The sequence below is a fragment of the Rattus norvegicus genome, chromosome X, assembly GCF_021556685.1.
Source record: "Rattus norvegicus strain SHRSP/BbbUtx chromosome X, alternate assembly SHRSP_T2T, whole genome shotgun sequence".
NCBI classification, from domain to species: Eukaryota; Metazoa; Chordata; class Mammalia; order Rodentia; family Muridae; genus Rattus; species Rattus norvegicus.
Window position 1 is genome coordinate 78,288,095 of NC_141554.1, and position 18,624 is coordinate 78,306,718.

The 18,624-nt window shown below is 38.8% G+C and overlaps 1 protein-coding gene across 10 annotated transcripts in view; it reads left to right on the top strand.

The window, feature by feature from the left end:
• Positions 1–18,624, top strand: part of Pbdc1 (polysaccharide biosynthesis domain containing 1) — a 217,252-nt gene that overhangs the window by 103,762 nt on the left and 94,866 nt on the right. For 4 of the 10 annotated variants that reach the window (XR_015646367.1, XR_015646365.1, XR_015646361.1 and 1 more), the window contains one exon: positions 7,514–8,136. The exons of 1 other annotated variant lie outside the window; for it this stretch is intronic. The gene's annotated coding sequence lies outside the window, so the exon portion shown is untranslated. Of the gene's footprint in view, positions 1–7,513; positions 10,222–17,601; positions 17,735–18,624 lie in introns of those variants that run through there. 5 more of the 10 variants (XR_015646368.1, XR_015646364.1, XR_015646363.1 and 2 more) reach the window with 3 other exon arrangements.

Sequence of the window (18,624 nt, forward strand, 5' to 3'; positions counted from 1 at the left end):
TTCCATCGACTTCTGATGTCTACTTTGTTTCTCCTTCTGAGAAAATTCAAGCATCCTTCCTTGGGACTTCCTTGTTATTTGGCTTCTTTGGGTCTGTAGATTATAGCACGATTATCCTGCACTTTATGGCTAATAACCATTTATGAGTGAGTACATACCATGCATGTTCTTTTGGTTTACCTCACTTGGGATGATATTTTCTAGTTCCATCCATTTGCCTGTGAAATTCATGATGTCCTTGTTATATATGGGTGAGTACTATTCCACTGTGTAAATGAATCACATTTTCTTTATCCATTCTTCAGTTGAGGGACATCTGGGTTGTTTTCAGTTTCTGGCTATTATGAATAAGGCTGCTATGAACATTGAGCAACTGTCCTTACAGGATGGTGGAGCACCATTTGGGTATGTGCCCAGGAGAGATATAGCTGGGTCTTGAGGTAGAACTATCCCTAGTCTTCTGAGAAACCACCAAATTGATTTCCAGAGTGGTACAAGTTTACACTCCCACCAGCAATGAAGGAGTGTTCCTCTTGCTCTACAACCTCACCAGCATATGGTGTTCTTTGAGTTTTTGATCTTAGCCATTCTGATGGGTGTTAGGTGGAATCACAGAGTCATTTTGATTTGCATTTCCTTGATAACTAAGGACAGAGAATATTTCTCTTGGCGCTTCTTGGCCATTAGAGTTTCTTCTGTTGAGAATTCTCTGTTTAGCTCTGTACCCCATTTTTATTTTTTTCTCCATCTTTATTAGCTTGGGTATTTCTTATTTACATTTTGATTGTTATTCTCTTTCCTGGTTTCCAGGCCAACATCCCCCTAACTCCTCCCCCTCCCCTTCTATATGTGTGTTCCCCTCCCCATCCTCCCCCCATTACTGCCCTCCCCCCAACAATCGCCTTCACTGGGGGTTCAGTCTTGGCAGGACCAAGGGCTTCCCCTTCCACTGGTGCTCTTACTAGGCTATTCATTGCCACCTATGCAGTTGGAGCCCAGGCTCAGTCCATGTATAGTCTTTATGTACCCTATTTTTAAATTGGGTTGTTTGGATTATTGATGTCTAACTCCTCGAGTTTCTTATATAGTTTTGATATTAACCTTCTTTCAGATGTAGGGAGAGTGAAGACATTTTCTCAATCTCTAGGCTGCCATTTTGTCCTACTGACAGTGTCCTTTGACTTACAGAAGCTTCTTAGTTTTATGAGGTTTCATTTATTAATTCTTGACCTTAGTACCTGAGCCACTGGTGTTCATGATGTTGTCTCCTGTACTGATGAATTCAAGGCTATTCCCCATTTTCTGTTTTATTAGATTAAGTGTATCTGTTTTTACTTTGAGGTATTTCACCCATTTGGATTGGATATTTGTGCAGGGTGATAAATATTCATCCATTTGCATTCTTCTACCTGTAGACATACAGTTAGACCAGCACCATTTGTTGATGATGCTCTCCCTTTTTCATTGTATGGTTTTGGATTCTTTGTCAAAAATCAAGTGTCTGTAAGTGTGTGAGTTTCTTTCTGGGTCTTCAATTTGATTTCATTGACCCATCTGTCTGTTTCTATACCAATACCATCTTACCAAAAGCAATCTACAGGTTTAATAAAATCCTCATCAAAATTCCATCTCAATTCTTCATAGAGCTAGAAAGAGGAATTTCTGAATTTGGAATAACAAGAAACCCAAAATATAAAAAAACTATTCTCCACAATAAAAGAACTTCTGGGGGAATCACCATACCTGACCTCAAGTTGTATTACAGAGCACTAGTGATAAAAAGTGTATGGTATTGGTACAGAAACAGGCAAGTAGATCAAGGAATGGAATTGAAGATCCAGATATTAACCCACACAACAATGGTCACTTGATCTTTGACAAAGGAGTTAAAGCAATCTAGTGGAAACAAAGACAGGCTTTTCAACAAATGGTGCTAGTTCAACTGGTGGTCGGCATGTAACAGAATCTAAATCGATCCATTCTTATTGTACAAAGCTCAAGTCCAAGTGGATCAAGGACCTCCACATAAAACCAGATACACTGAATCTAATAGAAGAAAAAGTGGGGGAAGGTTCTTGAACACATGGACACAGGGGAAAACTTCTGGAACAGAACACCAATGGTTTATGCTCTAAGATCAAGAGTTGACCAATGGGACTTCATAAAATTGCAAAGCTTCTGTAACAAAGGACACTGTCAATAGGATAAAAGGGCAACCAACAGGCCTGAAAAGATCTTTACCAATCCTGCATCTCATAGAGGGAGGGATAATATCCAATATATACAAAGAACTCAAGAAGTTAGACTCCAAAGAGCCAATATTCCTATTAAAATGGTTTACAGAGCAAAACAAAATATTCTCAGCTGAGGAATATGAAATAACTGAGAAGTACCTAAAGAAATGTTCAACATCCTTAGTCATCAAAACAACCCTGAGATTCCACCTCATACCAGTCAGAATGACTAAGATCAAAAACTCAGGTGACAACAGATGCTGGTGAGGATGTAGAGAAAGAGGAACACTACACCACTCTTGGTGGGATTGCAAGCTGGAACCACTCTGGAAATCAGTCTGCAGGTTCCTCAGAAAATTATAAGTAGTACTACCTGAGGACCCAGCTATACCACTCCTGAGCATATACCCAAAAGATGCTCCAACATATAACAAGGAAACATAGTCCACTATGTTCATAGCAGCCTTATTTGTAATAGCCAGAAACTGGAAAGAACCCAGATGCCCTTCAACAGAGGAATGGATACAGAAAATGTGCTACATTTACACAGTGGAGTACTACTTAGCTATTAAAAACAATGACTATATGAAATTCTTAGGCAAATGGATGGGACTAGAAAATATTCTGAGAGAGGTAACCTAGTCACAAGAGAGCACACATGTTATGCATTCACTGATAAGTGGATATTAGCCCAAAAGCTTGGAATGCCTAAGAAAAAAAAACCACAGATCATATGAAGCTCAAGAAGAAGGAACACCAAAATGTGTATGCTTCATTCCTTCTTAGAAGGGGGAAGAAAATACTTATGGGAAAAAATATATGGACAAAGAGTAGAGCAGGGTCTGAATAAAAGCTCATCCAGAGACTGCCCTACCAGGGGATACAACTCCCATACAGCCACCAAACCCAGTCACTATTGCTGATGCCAAGAAGTGCTTGCTGACAGGAGCCATATATGGGTGTCTCCTGAGAGGCTCTGCCAGAGCTCTACTGATACAGATGAGGATGCTTGCACCTAACCATTGGATTGAACAAGGGGACCCCAATGGAGGAGTTAGAGAAAAGACTGAAGGAGCTGAAGGGGTTTGCAACACCATAGGAAGAACAACAGTATCAACCAACCAGATCCCACCAGAGCTCCCAGGGACTAAACCACTAATCAATGAGTACACATGGAAGGACCCATGACTCCAGCCATATATGTAGCAAAGTACGGTATTTTGCAGCATCAACAGGAGGAAAATCCCTTGGTCCTATGGAGGCCCATTTCCCCAGTGTAGGGGAATGTCAAAGCCTTGAGGTGGGAGTGTGTAGATTGGAGTGGGTTGGTGGGAGTGGGAACATCCTTATAGAAGCAGGGGGAGTGGGAGGGGTATGGTAGAGGGAGAAAGGGGATAACATTTGAAATGTAAATACATAAAATATCCAAGAAAAATAAAATTTAAAAAAAATGTGGAGCACAGATTGAAAGAAAGGCCATTCTTGGACTGCCCCACCTGGTAATCCATCCCATATACAGTCATCATACCCAGACACGATTGTGGATGCCAAGAAGTGCATGCTGTCAGGAGCCTTATATAAGTGTCTCCTGAGAAGTTCTCAGAGGAGAGAGAGAATTTTCCAGAGCCTGACAAATACAGATGCCGATGCCTGCAGCCAACCATTGGACTGAGAATTGGGTCCCCCATGGTGGAGTTAGAGAAAGGACTGAAGGAGCTGAAGGGGTTTGCAACCGATAGGAAAAACAACAATATCAACCAACCAGACCCCCCCCCCCCGAGCTCCCGGGGCCAAACCACCATCAAAAGATTGCACATGGATCGACCGATTGCTCCAAATACATAAGTAGCAGCAGTTGTCCTTGTTGGGCATCAGTGGGAAAAGAGGAAGCCCTTGGTCCTGTGAAGGCTTGATGCCCCAGTGTAGGGGAATGCCAGGGTGTGGAGGAGGGAGGAAGTGGGTGAGTAGGGGAGCATCTTCATAGAACATGGTAATGGGGGATGGTGTAGGGGGTTGCAGAAGGGGGAACTGAGAAGGGGGATAACATCTAAATGTAAATATAGAAAATATCCAATAAAGTAAAATAAAAACTATCTGATATATATATAAAAAAGAATTCTGCACTAAAACCATCTGTCCCAGGGCTGCTTCTTTTTTTGTGGCGGGGGTGGGGGGGAGACTTTTAATTATTACTGCTTTTATTTCCTTGGTGGTTATAAGACTATTCAGATAGTTTACCTGATCTTAGTTTAGCAATGGTAATTGATATCTTTCTAGAAAACCATTCGTTTTCTTTAGATTTTCCCATTTTGTGGAGTACAGGCTAAGATCTAATGATTCTTTGATTTCCTCAGTGTCTTTCTTATGTTTCCCTTTTCATTTCTGATTTTGTTCATCTGGGTACTGTCTCTTCTGCCTTTTAGTTATGATGGCTAAGTGTTTGTCTGTCCTGTTGATTTTCTCAAAGAACCAGTTCTTGGTTTCATTGATTCTTTGTGTTGTTCTCATTGTTGCTAATTGATTGATTTCAGCCCTGAGTTTGATTTTTTTCCACTGTCTACTCCTCATGCATGTGTTTGCTTCTTTTATTTCTAGAGTCTTCAGATGTTTATTAAATTCATTACTGTGAGAACTCTCCAATTTATTCACTGCTTTCATTATGTCCCATAAGTTGGGGTATGTTGTACCCTCATTTTCATTGAATTCTAGGCTCTTTAGTTTCATTCTTTATTCCTTCCCTGACCCAATGATCATTGAGTAGAGAGTTGTTCAGTTTCCATGAATATGTGGGCTTTCTGTTGTTTCTGTTGCTGTTGAAGTCCAGCTTTAATCTATGGTTATCTGATAAGATGCATGGGCTTATTTCAATTTTCTTGGTTTTGTTTTGCATTTTCTTATATTTAAAAAAAAATTTACAGTCCAGTCATTGTTCTCCTCCCAGTCTACCCTCCCATAGTTACTCATCCCATTTCTCCTCCCCCATGTCTTCAAGAGGATGCTCCTTGCCTCAGTGCTGAGGCCTCAAGTCTCTTGATGGTTAGGTGTATCTTTTCCCACTGAGGCCAGATCAGGCAGTCCTCTGCTGTATATGTGTTGGGGGCTTCGGACCAGCTTGTGTATGCTGCCTGGTTGGTGGCTCGGTGTCTAAGATATCTCAGGGATCCAGGTTAGTTGAGACTGCTGATCTTCATATGGGATTGCCCTCCTCCTCGGCTTCTTCCAGTCTTTCCCTAATTCAACCACAGGGGTCTCCAATTTCAAGCCAATGGTTGGGTATAAGTATCTGTGTCTATCTCAGTCAGCTGTTTGTAAGGCCTCTTGGAAGACAGCCATGCTAGGGTCCTGTCTGTAAGTACACCATAGCATCAGTAATAGCGTCAGTCCATGGAAGCTCCCTTTGAGATGGATTCCAAGTTGGATCAGTAGAGGCTTGTGCTATGACCGATTGATTATATGGTCAATTTGGAAGAATGTTCCATGAGGTGCCATAAGAATGTATATTCTTCTGTGTTTAGGTGAAACATTCTATTAAGTCCATTTGAATCATAACCTCTGTTAGTTTTGTTCTTTCTCTTTTTAGTTTCTGTCTCAACAACCTGTCCATTGGTGAGAACAGTGTGTTGAAGTCTCCCACTATTAATGTGTGTGGATTGATGTGCTGTTTAATCTTTAGTATGTTTCTTTTACAAATGTAAAAATGGATTTGTGGCATAGATGTTCAGAACTGAGATGTCTCTTGGATTTTTCCTTTAATGAGTATGAAGAGTCTTTCCCTGTCTCTTTTGATTTCTTTTGGTTGAAAGTCTATTTCATTTGATACTAGAATTGCTACTCCAGCATGTTTCTTGGGTCCATTTGTTTGGAAAATCTTTTTCTATCCCTTTATACTGTGATACTACTATCTTTGCTGTTGAGATATGTTTCTTGTATGAAGCAGAATGATGGATTCCGTCTACACATTCATTCGGTTAGCCTGTGTCTTTTTACTGGGGAATTGATTTCATTGATGTTGAGAGATATTAATGAACAATGATTGTTACTTCCTGTTATTTTGATGTTGGTAGTTGTTGAGTGTGTGTGTGTGTGTGTGTGTGTGTGTGTGTGTGTGTGTGTGTGCATTTCTCTTCTATTGGTTTTAATAATGTGAAATTATTTATTTAGTTTGTTTTCTTGAGTATAGTTATCCTCCTTGTGTGGGAATTTTCCTACTGTTATTCTTTGTACGGATGGATTGATGGGAAAATATTGTTTATATTTGGTTTTGTCATGAAATATTTTGGTTTCTCCATCTATGGTGATTAATAAAAGTTTTGCTGGGCATAGTAGGGTGGGCTGACCTCTGTGCTCTCTTAGGGTCTGCAATACATCTGCCCTGGCCCTTCTAGCTTTTAGTCTCAGATGAGAAATCGGGTGTAATTCTGTTTAAGTCTGCCTTTATATGTTACTTGGACCTTTTCTTTGCTGCTTTTAAAATTCTTTCTTTGTTCTGTATATTTAGTGTTTTGATTATTATGTGGCAGGGGGATTTTCTTTTCTGGTCCAATCTGTTTGTTGTTTTGTAAACTTCTTGTACCTTTATAGGCATTTCTTTCTTTAGCTTAGGGAAATTTAGTTTTATGGTCTTCTTGAAAATGTTTTCTGGACCTTTGAGCTGGGAATCTATTATTCTACTCCTTCTAATTCTTATTATTCTTAGGTTTGGTCTTTTCATGGTGTCCCAAATTTCCTGGATGTTTTGTGTTACGAACTTTTTAGAGTTTGCATTTTCTTTGATTGATATATTGATTTTTTCCCTCTATCTTGTACTCCTGAAATTCTCCCATCTCCTGTATTCACTTGATAATGCTTATGCCTGTAGTTCCTGTTCTTTTTCCTAGGTTTTCCATATCTGTAGTTCCTGTTCTCTTTCCTAGGTTTTCCATCTCTAGGATTGCCTCAGTTTGTGTTTTCTTTATTGCTTCTATTTCCCTTTTTGGGTCTTGGACAGCTTTATTCATTTCCTTCACTTGTTTGATTCAATTTATCTGTATTTCTTTATATGTTTTTGCTTTCCCTTTTATTGCCTGTACCTGTTTAAATGTATTTTCCTGTATTTCCTCAAAGATTTGTCCATGTCCTCTTTAAAGGAAGGACTCTATCATCTTTGTAAGATTAAAGATTTTCTTCTTGTGCTTTAGTTTCATTAGGTTTCCAGTGTTTGTTGTAGCAAGGTAGCTGGGCTCTAGTTGTGCCATATTACCCTGGGTCTTTGTTAATTCTGTTTTTATGCTGTCCTTTAGGCATCTGGTTTATCTGGCATTGGCTGGATGATCCTGATGGCAGCAGGACTTCTACAGAATGTGGAGGTAGCTGTGTGCCATACAATGAAGGTCAGGGTACACAACTGTGCTGGTTGGACCTCCGGAAGGCCCTATTCCTGAAACTGTGTTTCTGTCAGCCAAAGGTAGGATTGTGGATGAATCTGACTGGGATGGGATTGGTAGAACAGATTTCCAAGCTGGTTAGTCTTGGGGCCCCCAAAGGTTTCTATGGGGAAGCAGGATGCTTTTGGAATCCCTCAAGAGGCCTCCAGAGTGAAGAGAGAACCCAGAACTTTAAAAAAATTTTATTCTGACACTTTTTCTATTTAAAACATGGATATATAGCTCACATTTACTTTGGCTAAGTACTTTGCCATTGTACACATAAGATATAATTACATATAATTTTTAATATCAATATTCCATAAATTTATAAGATATTTATATTTTATGCCAGGCAGTGGTAGCACATACCTTTAATCTCAGGACTTGAGAGGCAGAAGTGGGCAGATCTCAGTTAGTCTTAGGGCAGCTGGTCTACATAGTTAGTTTCAAGAAGTCCAGGGATACACAGAAAAATCCTGTCTCAAAAACCAACAAGCAAACAAACAACAAAATAAAATAAAATAAAATAAAATAAATTTAACTGCCAGTGCTATTGACTTGTCCTACTAAACCAAAGATTAAAAAATTTGGTTTAAAAATGAATCATATTTAAAAATTAATATATATGGACACACACACACACACACACACACACACACACACACACACACACAATTATGGTTGGAATGAAAGGTTTCCTGAAATGTTCTGTAACTACTTACTGTTCACCAAGGTACCAAAGAAGTTTCTAGCCTGTTTACCTAGCACATCCAATCACACTCTATACTTGCTCTACAGTCTGTTTCTTCTAGTGAAAAGTTTTAGACCCTTGGAACTCTAGTCACTTCATGCTTCCAAACAGCTCAATGCCAAGCCATCTATAACCATTCTTCTTAGTGAATAACAATGATTCCTTTATGCCCCTGGTGAGTGACTTTTTTGCAAAGGCAGGAAATCAATGAATCTACACAATGTTTTTTCTTTCTTCTATTTTCCTTCCTCTGCTCGTCTCTCTATTCTCCCTTTTTGTCTAACTTCTCATTTACTTCTATAGTCATGGCTGTTTCTTCAGCAATTTTTCTTTTGGTGGCAGTATTGCTCTACAAAATGTAAACAATTCTTTCCTCCCACCCTTGGCTTTTGAAAAACACCTACTCTTTGAACAAGTGTATTTCTCTTGGAAAAAAAAAACCTTACATCTGGGTCTGGGATTTGCATCTAAGGGAGATTTCCTGGAACCTACTCTTAATAATTCTCTGTCCAGGCTTTCTTGATTATATAGGAAAGAAAGGTCAGGCAGCTCCCATGATCTCTTTGTTTCCTCTTTCATATATTTTTTCAATAAGTTTTCCTTGGCTATAAAATATACACCTGTTCATTATAGAATATGTGCAAGCATGTAGAAAAGGCTAAATAAGAAGATAAACATCATGTGTAATCCCATAAACATTAGAGAAGTGCTACTGTTAGCAATTGAAACAGTTCTCTCCTAAGTGGTTTCTTTTTTCCACATTTTGATATATTTGCAATAATGTGCTATAAATAACATTTAGTATTCTCAGTTGTATTAGTTATATTTAGTAGATATGTTTGTTTTTTGAACTTTAAAAACTAATTTCTAACTTAAATGGTTTTTAACATAGCCTCTTAATCCTTGTAGAATAATCTGCTGTATATGTGTAGCATGTGTTAATTATAATTTTCTTTAAAATGAGATACTTATTTTGCTTATAGATAGTACTATTTTAATTAACATTTCTATCAATCAAATAAACACACACAGTGGATCCCGTCATTGAAGGTGCAAAATATATTTCAGAAAATGAAGAGCATTGTAACGTGAGCAGCAATTGGTTTGAACTAGTGGGTGCACTTCCACTAGTAGATGTACTTCTTTCTATCTGGGATGACATAGTATGATGGGAAGAGTATTACTCAAACTGGTACCCTATTGACCTCTAATAATCACTATACTAGTGACCCAGAATGGATCAGAACACTCCAACATATAAATAAGTAACTTATTCGTTCAACGCTTGATTTACTTTGTAGTTTAGCTAACTCAACCTTCTGGTGTTCTTGTGGTATGAAGAACCTACTATTCATTAATCATTGCATACATATATCCAAAGACAGCATTACTAAATGTATCTTAAAAAGTATCTTCTTCAAACCATACCTAACTATAAAGCAAGGCATCACTACCTATCTCCTGTCTCAACTGAGTTTTTGGGTTTTAAGTCTATTGACTATTTTGGAAATGGATGAAGGGAAGAAAAATAGCAAGTAGAAGTACTGACAAAAATTGATATTCTTACACAAACTTCAAAATTCTGGGGTGGTTTTTCTTACTGCCCAGATGGCATGATAACTGGAATAACATTTGATGTTTCTTATGAATGGCACGGTATCCATCTAGATTCAATGCTGGCTTCAATGCTTGCGGAACATACGGAGGCTGAGTTCACTGTTATCTTTCTAATACTGCCATACAGCTTGGATCTGGTATGTCTCTCAGAGGCCATGTTTTAAAGTCTGGTTCTCAGTTTAGCACTATTAAAATGGAGTGGTACCTTTTAAAACATGTGGCTTTATGGGAGATCAGAGGTTATTGGTGGCCTGCTTTTAAATGGAATTGTGAGAACCCAGTTCCTCCTCTGCTTCTCAGCTGCAAAGTAAAGCAGTTTCTTCCGCCATACATCCCTGCTTTTGGTGTGATCTTTCTACAGTAGGCTTAAAAGTAGCAGGGCCAACCAACCATGCACCAAACATTCCCAATTGAAAGCTCAAATAAACCCTTTTTCTTAGCAGTTGTTTTTTTTTTTTTTTTCACGAAATCCCTACAGTAATCGAAAATTAGCTAATACACCTGGAGAGTCCCTTGACCTTTGCATACATTACATTTACCCCCTTTTTTGTATTCTGTGATTTCTCTATAATAATTTATTATCTAATGTTAGTGAGTTCCACAATGTGTTTCGTGAAGATGGTACATAGTAGATAAATATGTTTTAGACATCATGGATTCATTTGCTAGATATAACATTGCCATAGTAAAATACACTCATTATGAGTGAAGTATACAACAGAAATTTATTGTCTCATAGTTCCTGAGGCTACAAATCCCAGAAGTAAAACATCTTTGGTTATTTCTGAGGGTTGTAAGGGAGAACACATTTCATACCTCTTTACTAGCCTCTGTCAGTTTGCTCAAATTGTTAATATTCTTGTCTTATAGATATATCAGTCCTGTCTGTGTCTTCTTGTCCAACCATCATTGTCACTGTGTGCATGTGTCTATGTCCAAATGTTATTTCCAAAATGGTCAGATTTTGGTAGATTGGGATTTATAGCTTCAACATATAAATTTGAGGAGGCATAACTCAATTAATACTATTTCACATATATGGTAGTGGTTTCACATATAACTAAATTTTGATTAGTGTTGTGATTTGAATGAGAATGGCCCCATGTAGTCATATATTTAAATACTTGGCCACCAGGAGTGGCACTATTTGAAAGGATTAGGAAGTGTGTGGTCTTGTTGGAGAAACTGTGTCACTGGGGGTGGGCTTCAGGGTTTCAAAAAGGTTATTCCAAGCTCAGAGTCTCTCTCTCTTCCTGTTGCCCATTAATCTGGAACCCTCAGCTACTTCTCCAGCACTATATCTTCGTAAGTTCAGCCATAGTTCCCACCTTCTGATATGCATACACACACACACACACACACACACACACACACACACACTTTCCAACTGAGAAATCTATACTCTTGACTTATGTCTCAATTCTTTATATTTTCTAGAAGCTTTAAAATGCATCTATTAGTATATTTTAATTTTATAAAATATTTGGTCTTTATTATGACTATATTATTCATCTAACTAGCTTTTTTAATACTACATTTATCACTCTGATTACCTGCACTTACTGCTACTCCATTCTTCTTTTGGTACATTTATTATTCACTAATAGTTTTCCTTCTATTTTTATGTCTTTTCTGAATATAGTGCCAACAGCTTAAGGAATAAAAACAAGAACACCTAGATGTATTGTATCAAACCCAAACACTTCTGTATAGCAAAAAACAAAACAAAACAAAAAACAAACCCAATAGAACTTCTAATGTATTTTTGTCCCAAAGACTCTGAAATTTACTACTTGGTGTGGATCTATTTTCATCACAGTTACAGGTATTCTATAGGTCCATGCAAGGTGCTGGGAGCTGGATAAGCTCCTACTGTTCCTTCAGGGTCTTTGGGGCTTCAAGCCTTTAGCTCAATCTTACCAGGCTTCCTCTTATGGTCCATGGCCTTGCAAGTCTGTTGTTTTGGTCTACAAATCAGGTGTTTCAGTCCTGAGATACCTTCTTCTTTAATTTTTATTGATTATTTTTGAACTTACAAATAGTTACATCATTTGACCCCTTTTGTCCCTCCTTCCAAACCCTCCCATAAGCCTCTTCTTGGTTTCTTTCAAATTCATGGTCTCTTTTTTATTAGTTGTTGTTATGTACACATATACATAAACACATATATTTATATTTGTAAATATATAAATACAACATGCTCAGCCCATATAGTGTCACTTATATGTATATATGATTTAAGGAGTAACCGTTTGGTATTTGATAATGAATTGGTGTGCTCTTCCCTGGAGAAGGCTATTCCTTCAGTGCTCAGCATTCCTTAGTTGCCTATAGTTCTTTGTGTAGATCTGAGGTCTCATGAGCTTTCCCACATCCACATTAATATATCTATTGGTACCGTTCTTTTTTTTTTTTTTTTTGTTGTTGTTCTTTTTTTCGGAGCTGGGGATCGAACCCAGGGCCTTGCGCTTCCTAGGCAAGCGCTCTACCACTGAGCTAAATCCCCAACCCCTATTGGTACCGTTCTTATTCAGCTCAGTTTTAGGCAGTCATATTGGTAAGAGTTTATGGGGTGTAGCTTCTGAAATTCCTAGGAGACACAATCTCACAGCAAAATCTCTGATCCTTACATGCTCTTACAATCTCTCTACCCCTCTTCCGCAGTGTCCCTGAGCCTTAGATGGTGCAGCTTTTGTGTAGATGTGTCTGTTGGAATTGAACTCCACATCACTGAATGTTTTAGTCGCGGTTTTCTGTAACGGTCCCTATTTTTTGCAAAGTGATGACTCTTGTTTAGGAATGAAAATTAATCTTATTCGTGGATATAGAGAGAAGTATTTACAATGTAGTTAGGGGTTGTACTGGTTTAATCAAGTAGTAATTATAGGTTGTCCTCCAAGAGTCAAGACTTTGCTAGCCCCCAGGTATTTACTAAGGTTTCCAGTACCAGATATTGTTTCCTGTGGTTCTCCCAGAACATGTCGGTCAGCAGGATCCCAGTCTGGTAGTGAATGCTAGAGAGTGGAGGTCTTCTCAAAAGATTTCAGTGTAATATCTCTTAAGTGTTACAACTCTTTTAGAGGGCATTCAATGAAACAGCTCTCAGATGGTGTTCAACAACAGCTTGTGCACATACACTTTATTTGAGTGAAACTTGAAGAGTGGGAAAGGGTTTTTTCTTAGGGTGAAGTTTCATTGGTTGAGGTTTAAGGTTCTAGGGATGCCTCATTTGCATGAAGAGCCATTCCAGGAAGTTGAACCTATAATTAAGACTATGTGACATTCCTCGGATAGAAGATTAGAGTCAGGGTTCCCAGATCAGGAAGAGAAGACCACTACGAAAAGGGAGTCTTCCCTTTTGTGCTGATCTCAGGAAAGCTGTCTAGATATGGTAGCCTACAATGAGGGAACGCTTGTTGAGTGAATTTTAAGTTCAATTATAGAGCTGTTGGTTACTTTCTTGAAGTTTTAAAGTGATGTGATTGTTTCTCTGCTTCAATTTTCACTGTTTTCTTTCAGTGATGCCAATTATATAGATGTTAGATCTTATGAACTAGTCTTCAAATTTACAGAAAGGTTTAAAAAAGAAGAAAAAGTCGAAATTGGATTGCAGAACTCCTTCACTGACACAAATAAATAACTTACTTTTCTAAGTGGGTCAGTGTGACGAATGCATGCATCCATTGGTCCTGTGTAGTTCTGGTTGCACTAATTAATGGTCAGGGGAATGAACTAGCCCAACTTTCTTTTTTTTTCCCTTTTTTTTTTTATTAACTTGAGTATTTCTTATATACATTTCGAGTGTTATTCCCTTTCCCGGTATCCGGGCAAACATCCCCCTCCCCCCTCCCCTTCCTTATGGGTGTTCCCCTCCCAACCCTCCCCCCATTGCCGCCCTCCCCCCACCAGTCTAGTTCACTGGGGGTTCAGTCTTAGCAGGATCCAGGGCTTCCCCTTCCACTGGTGCTCTTACTAGGATATTCATTGCTACCTATGAGGTCAGAGTCCAGGGTCAGTCCATGTATTGTCTTTAGGTAGTGGCTTAGTCCCTGGAAGCTCTGGTTGCTTGGCATTGTTGTATAGCCCAACTTTCATAATTGTCATCTCAAAGGAATAACACATGCTGGATTCTTCTAGAATGCAAAAGGTGTTTTTTTCTACTTCAGTACACAGCAAGTTGAATTCACATATCCATCACAGGAGGAAAAATAAAACTAAATGAGAGCACAGTGACTAGGGGGAAACTTTCTATCCCCCTTCATGACTCATGGATCCTTTTGCCTACACTCTGTCCTTCCTCATTGCCTACTTAAAAAATCTTACTATTAAAGAATTGTTTGAAATTCCAAGAGTGTTTGTTGTTCTCCAGCTGTTCCAGTGGTTTAAAATCTTGTTCTTATTTTTTCAACCTCTCACTTCACAATCTATTGTTTGCTTTACACTGCTTTTCTTTCTTTCTTTCCTTCTTTCTTTCTTTCTTTCTTTCTTTCCTTCCTTCTTTTTGTCAGTCTTTTCAGTTGTCTCATAATTCTTAGATGACCCTATTCCATTTAAGATTATTGAATTCTCTGCTTACATTAAGGTTTGTTGATTCAGAAATCCTTCTTAAACATATAATACTGCATAAACTGTCAGTATGGCTGTACCCTTCTTTTTAAATGTCTACTCCAAAAGACATTTCCATTTTACCATTACTTCAAAGATGATATACCTATGTGCTAGATTTGTGGGAGCCAGGTGAAGGAAGGTTTTAGAGAATTTCAGTTGATATACTAGTTTGATCCTCAGTTGTACCAACTATTCCTCATCGAAGACACATTTTGTTTTGACATTTTAAGAAAAGAAATGCCCAGATTTCCGCCATGGTGGAGTGGAGTTGTCTAGTGCCATGGAGGTGGCAGTGGGAGTAGAAAAGAGGATCTACCTTTTACCTTTCCCATGCTATTCAAAGGATAGCATTATCATATGGTCTGTTTGGGCTATGAAATGTGAGCCTGTAGCATGCTATTTGGGGTACAGTTGCTGCATTATACCCCCCACACGCTTCAGAAACAGCCATCATAGAAATGTTTAAGATGGATCCCTCATAATTCTGGGCACCCATGTGATTACATTAGATGGCCAGCATAAATCATAAACGTATTTTGTTTTAAACCTACTATATAACCTGATTTATTACATTATCCCCTTATACTTTTCAAATTATTCTTTATTTTATGTATGTAAATGTTTTCCTGTGTCTGTATATGAACCACATGCATGCCTAGGGACTGTGAAGGCTAGAAGATCCTCTGAAATTTGATGTACAGATAGACATGAGGCACTATGTGGTACTGGGAACAAAACCACAGTTCCTTTGAAAGAGCAAAAAGTGGTTTTAACTGCTAAACCACAGTCTGAGGCCCATAGACTTAACTTTGATTTACCATTGCCACTAGTTCTGAGCTGTGGGGATTCAACTCAGTAAAAAAATACTTGTCCAACATTCTCATATATTATATTTTCTTAGGCATGCCAAATTGGTCACTATGCCGTCTTCACTCTGGCTCTTAAAACTAAATTGCTTCTATCTCCTGTCATTCTTGTAGGTTTATATCTCATAAAATACTACTTTGTTTCAGTTTTACTTTTTAAAGCTATATTGTTTGTTGAAAAAAATGTTATGATATAGATTTAAGCACAGATACTAAGAGTGGGGAGAGAGAAACTCCTATGAAAAAGACAGCTGTGCCTTGATTTTAAAGTAAACTTGCAAGAGATAATTAAATCAGGTAAATAAAATGGGGTACAGAGCTAAATAAAGAATTCTCAACTGAGAAATATCAAGTGGCCGAGAAGCACCTAAAGAAATGTTCAACATTCTTAATTATCAGAGAAATGCAAGACATAACAACTCTGAAATTCCACCTCACACCAGCCAAAATGGCTAAGATCAAAAACTCAGATAACAGCAGATGCTGGCGAGGATGTGGAGAAAGAGGAACACTCCTCCATTGTTGGTGGGATTGCAGACTGGTACAACCATTCTGGAAATCAGTCTGGAGGTTCCTCAGAAAATTGGACATTGTACTACCTGAGGACCCAGCTATATCTCTCCTAGGCATATACCCAAAAGATGATCCAACATATAACAAGGACACATGTTCCACTATGTTCATAGCAGCCTTATTTATAATAGCCAGAAGTTGCAAAGAAGAGAGATGTCCCGCAACAGAGGAATAGATCCAGAAAATATGGTACATTTATACAATAGAATATTACTCAGCTATCAAAAACAATGACTTTATGAAATTCATAGGCAAATGGTTGGAACTAGAAAATATCATCCTGAGTGAGGTAACCCAATCACAAAAGAGCACACATGGTATGCACTCACTGGTGAGTGGATATTAGCCCAAAAGCTCGTAATACCTAACATACAATCCACAAACCAGATGAAGCTCTAGAAGAAGGAAGACCAAAGTGTGGATGCTTCAGTCCTTCTTAGAAGGGGGAACAAAATACTCACAGGAGGAAATACAGGGACAAACAGTGGAGCAGAGACTGAAGGAAAGGCCATCCAGAGACTGCCACACTTGGGGATCCATCCCATATAGTGCCACCAAATGCAGACATCATTACGTTGCCAAGAAGGGCATGCTGACAGGAACCTGATATAGCTGTCTCCCGAGAGGCTCTGTCATAGCCTGACAAATTCAGAGATGGATGCTCACAGCCAACCACTGGACTGAGAATGGTGCCCCCAATGGAGTAGTTAAAGAAAAGACTGAAGGGGCAATTCCATAGGAACCCCATAGGAAGAACAACAGTATCAACCAACCAGACCCCCCAGAGCTCCCAGGGACTAAACCACCAACCAAAGAGTACACATGGAGCGACTCATGGCTCCAGCCACATATGTAGCAGAGGATTGCCTTGTTGGGTATCAATGGCAGAAGAGGCCCTTGGTTCTGTGAAGGCTCAATGCCCTAGTGTAAGGGAATGGCAGGGTAGGGAATGGGGAGGGGGTGGGGGGGTGGGTATGGAATCACCCTCATAGAAGCAGGGGGAGGGGAGATGGGATGGGAGTTTCTGGAGGGGAAACCAGAAAAGGGGATAACATTTCAAATGTAAGTAAAGAAAATATCCAATAAAAGAAAAGAAAAAAGAAAAAGTGTACCATTTTTACTCAAAAGTATCTCATCTACTGTCAATATTTATATATGTCATTCCAAATTCTTCTTATCCCCAAAGAACATAAAACTCTCAAAAGAAGAAGAAAAAATAAAAAACATGATGTTTAGTCTTGTCAACTTGACAAGGTCTGGTGTCACCCAGGAGTCAAATGTCTGCAAACCTGTGATTAGGTTAGCCTCTAGGCACGACTAGGAGGGGATTTTCTTAATGAGGTTAACTGAAGTGGGACAGCCCACTCTACATATCAGGGTAGCCCTTCTGCCAGTGTCCAAGGTACTAATAACTCTGTAGTAGTCTGAGGGAAAGTATCTTTTGCTTTTTGCTTACTCGCTTTTGCATCTTATTGTAAGTACCACCACCCAGTTGTCACCATCCTTCCCTGATACTAGAACTCAGTTTCTTTGGCATTCTGATATAGACTGAAGAACAGAGTTCTCCTGGAATCCTTCAGCTTTCAACACCACAATGAGGAAGAAGAGGTAGATTATGGACTGAATAGCTCCTCTCTAGCATGAAGACAGCCATGGGAATCTATCCAGACTGTTTTCCAGGCAAGTCTAATAAATTCCATTTTAATATATATTCAATCTATCAGTTCAGTTGCTCTGAGAACCCTGGTATAAGGTACACAGAGTGTACCTGACACAGAGTGTACTGCTTCTTAGACCCATGCTGTCACAAACATCTGCCTGAGGGTCCCTTTGCTTTGTCAGAATGGAAATTACAAATTAGTAAGACAAAAATCATAAGAGTTGGCAGCCTGGAATTCTCAAAAGCCAGGTAGTTATAGGCTAAATTTGGAAACCTATAAGTTTGTATCTAGGTCCTGAGAATGAAAGTCTTATGGCTCCAAGTTTTAAACCCCACAGACATATATTTCTAGTTGCTCAGGTCAGATTAAGGTCTTGATATCAAAGTCATGGGCTTATTAGGGACCCTGTGAACCTAAGGCATATAGATTGTCTTAGCTATTTTTCTATTGCTGTGCTAAAACACCATGTCCAATGCAATTTTAGAAAGAAAGCATTTAATTTGGAGCTTATGATTTATGGTGGCATGGTGGCAGGAACAGTTGAGAATTTTTATCTTGTTCTGCAAGCTAGAGGTGGAGAGGATTTATATGTGGTGGTTTGAATAAAAACCAGAGGCTCATAGAGAGTGGCACTATTAAAAGGTGTGGTCTTGTTGGATTGGTGTGACCATGTTGGGGGAAGTGTCCCTGGGGGTAGACTTTGAAGTTTCAGATTCTCAAGCCATGTGTTTTTTTTTTCCTGCTACTGATCTAGATATAGAATTCTCAGTTCTTTCTCCAGCACCATGTTTGCCTGTGTACCAGCATGCTTCCCAACTATGATGATAACGATCCAAGCCTCCAAAACTTTAAGCCAGTCCCAATTAAAAGTTTTTCTTATTAAGGGTTGCTTTGGTCATGGTGTCTTTT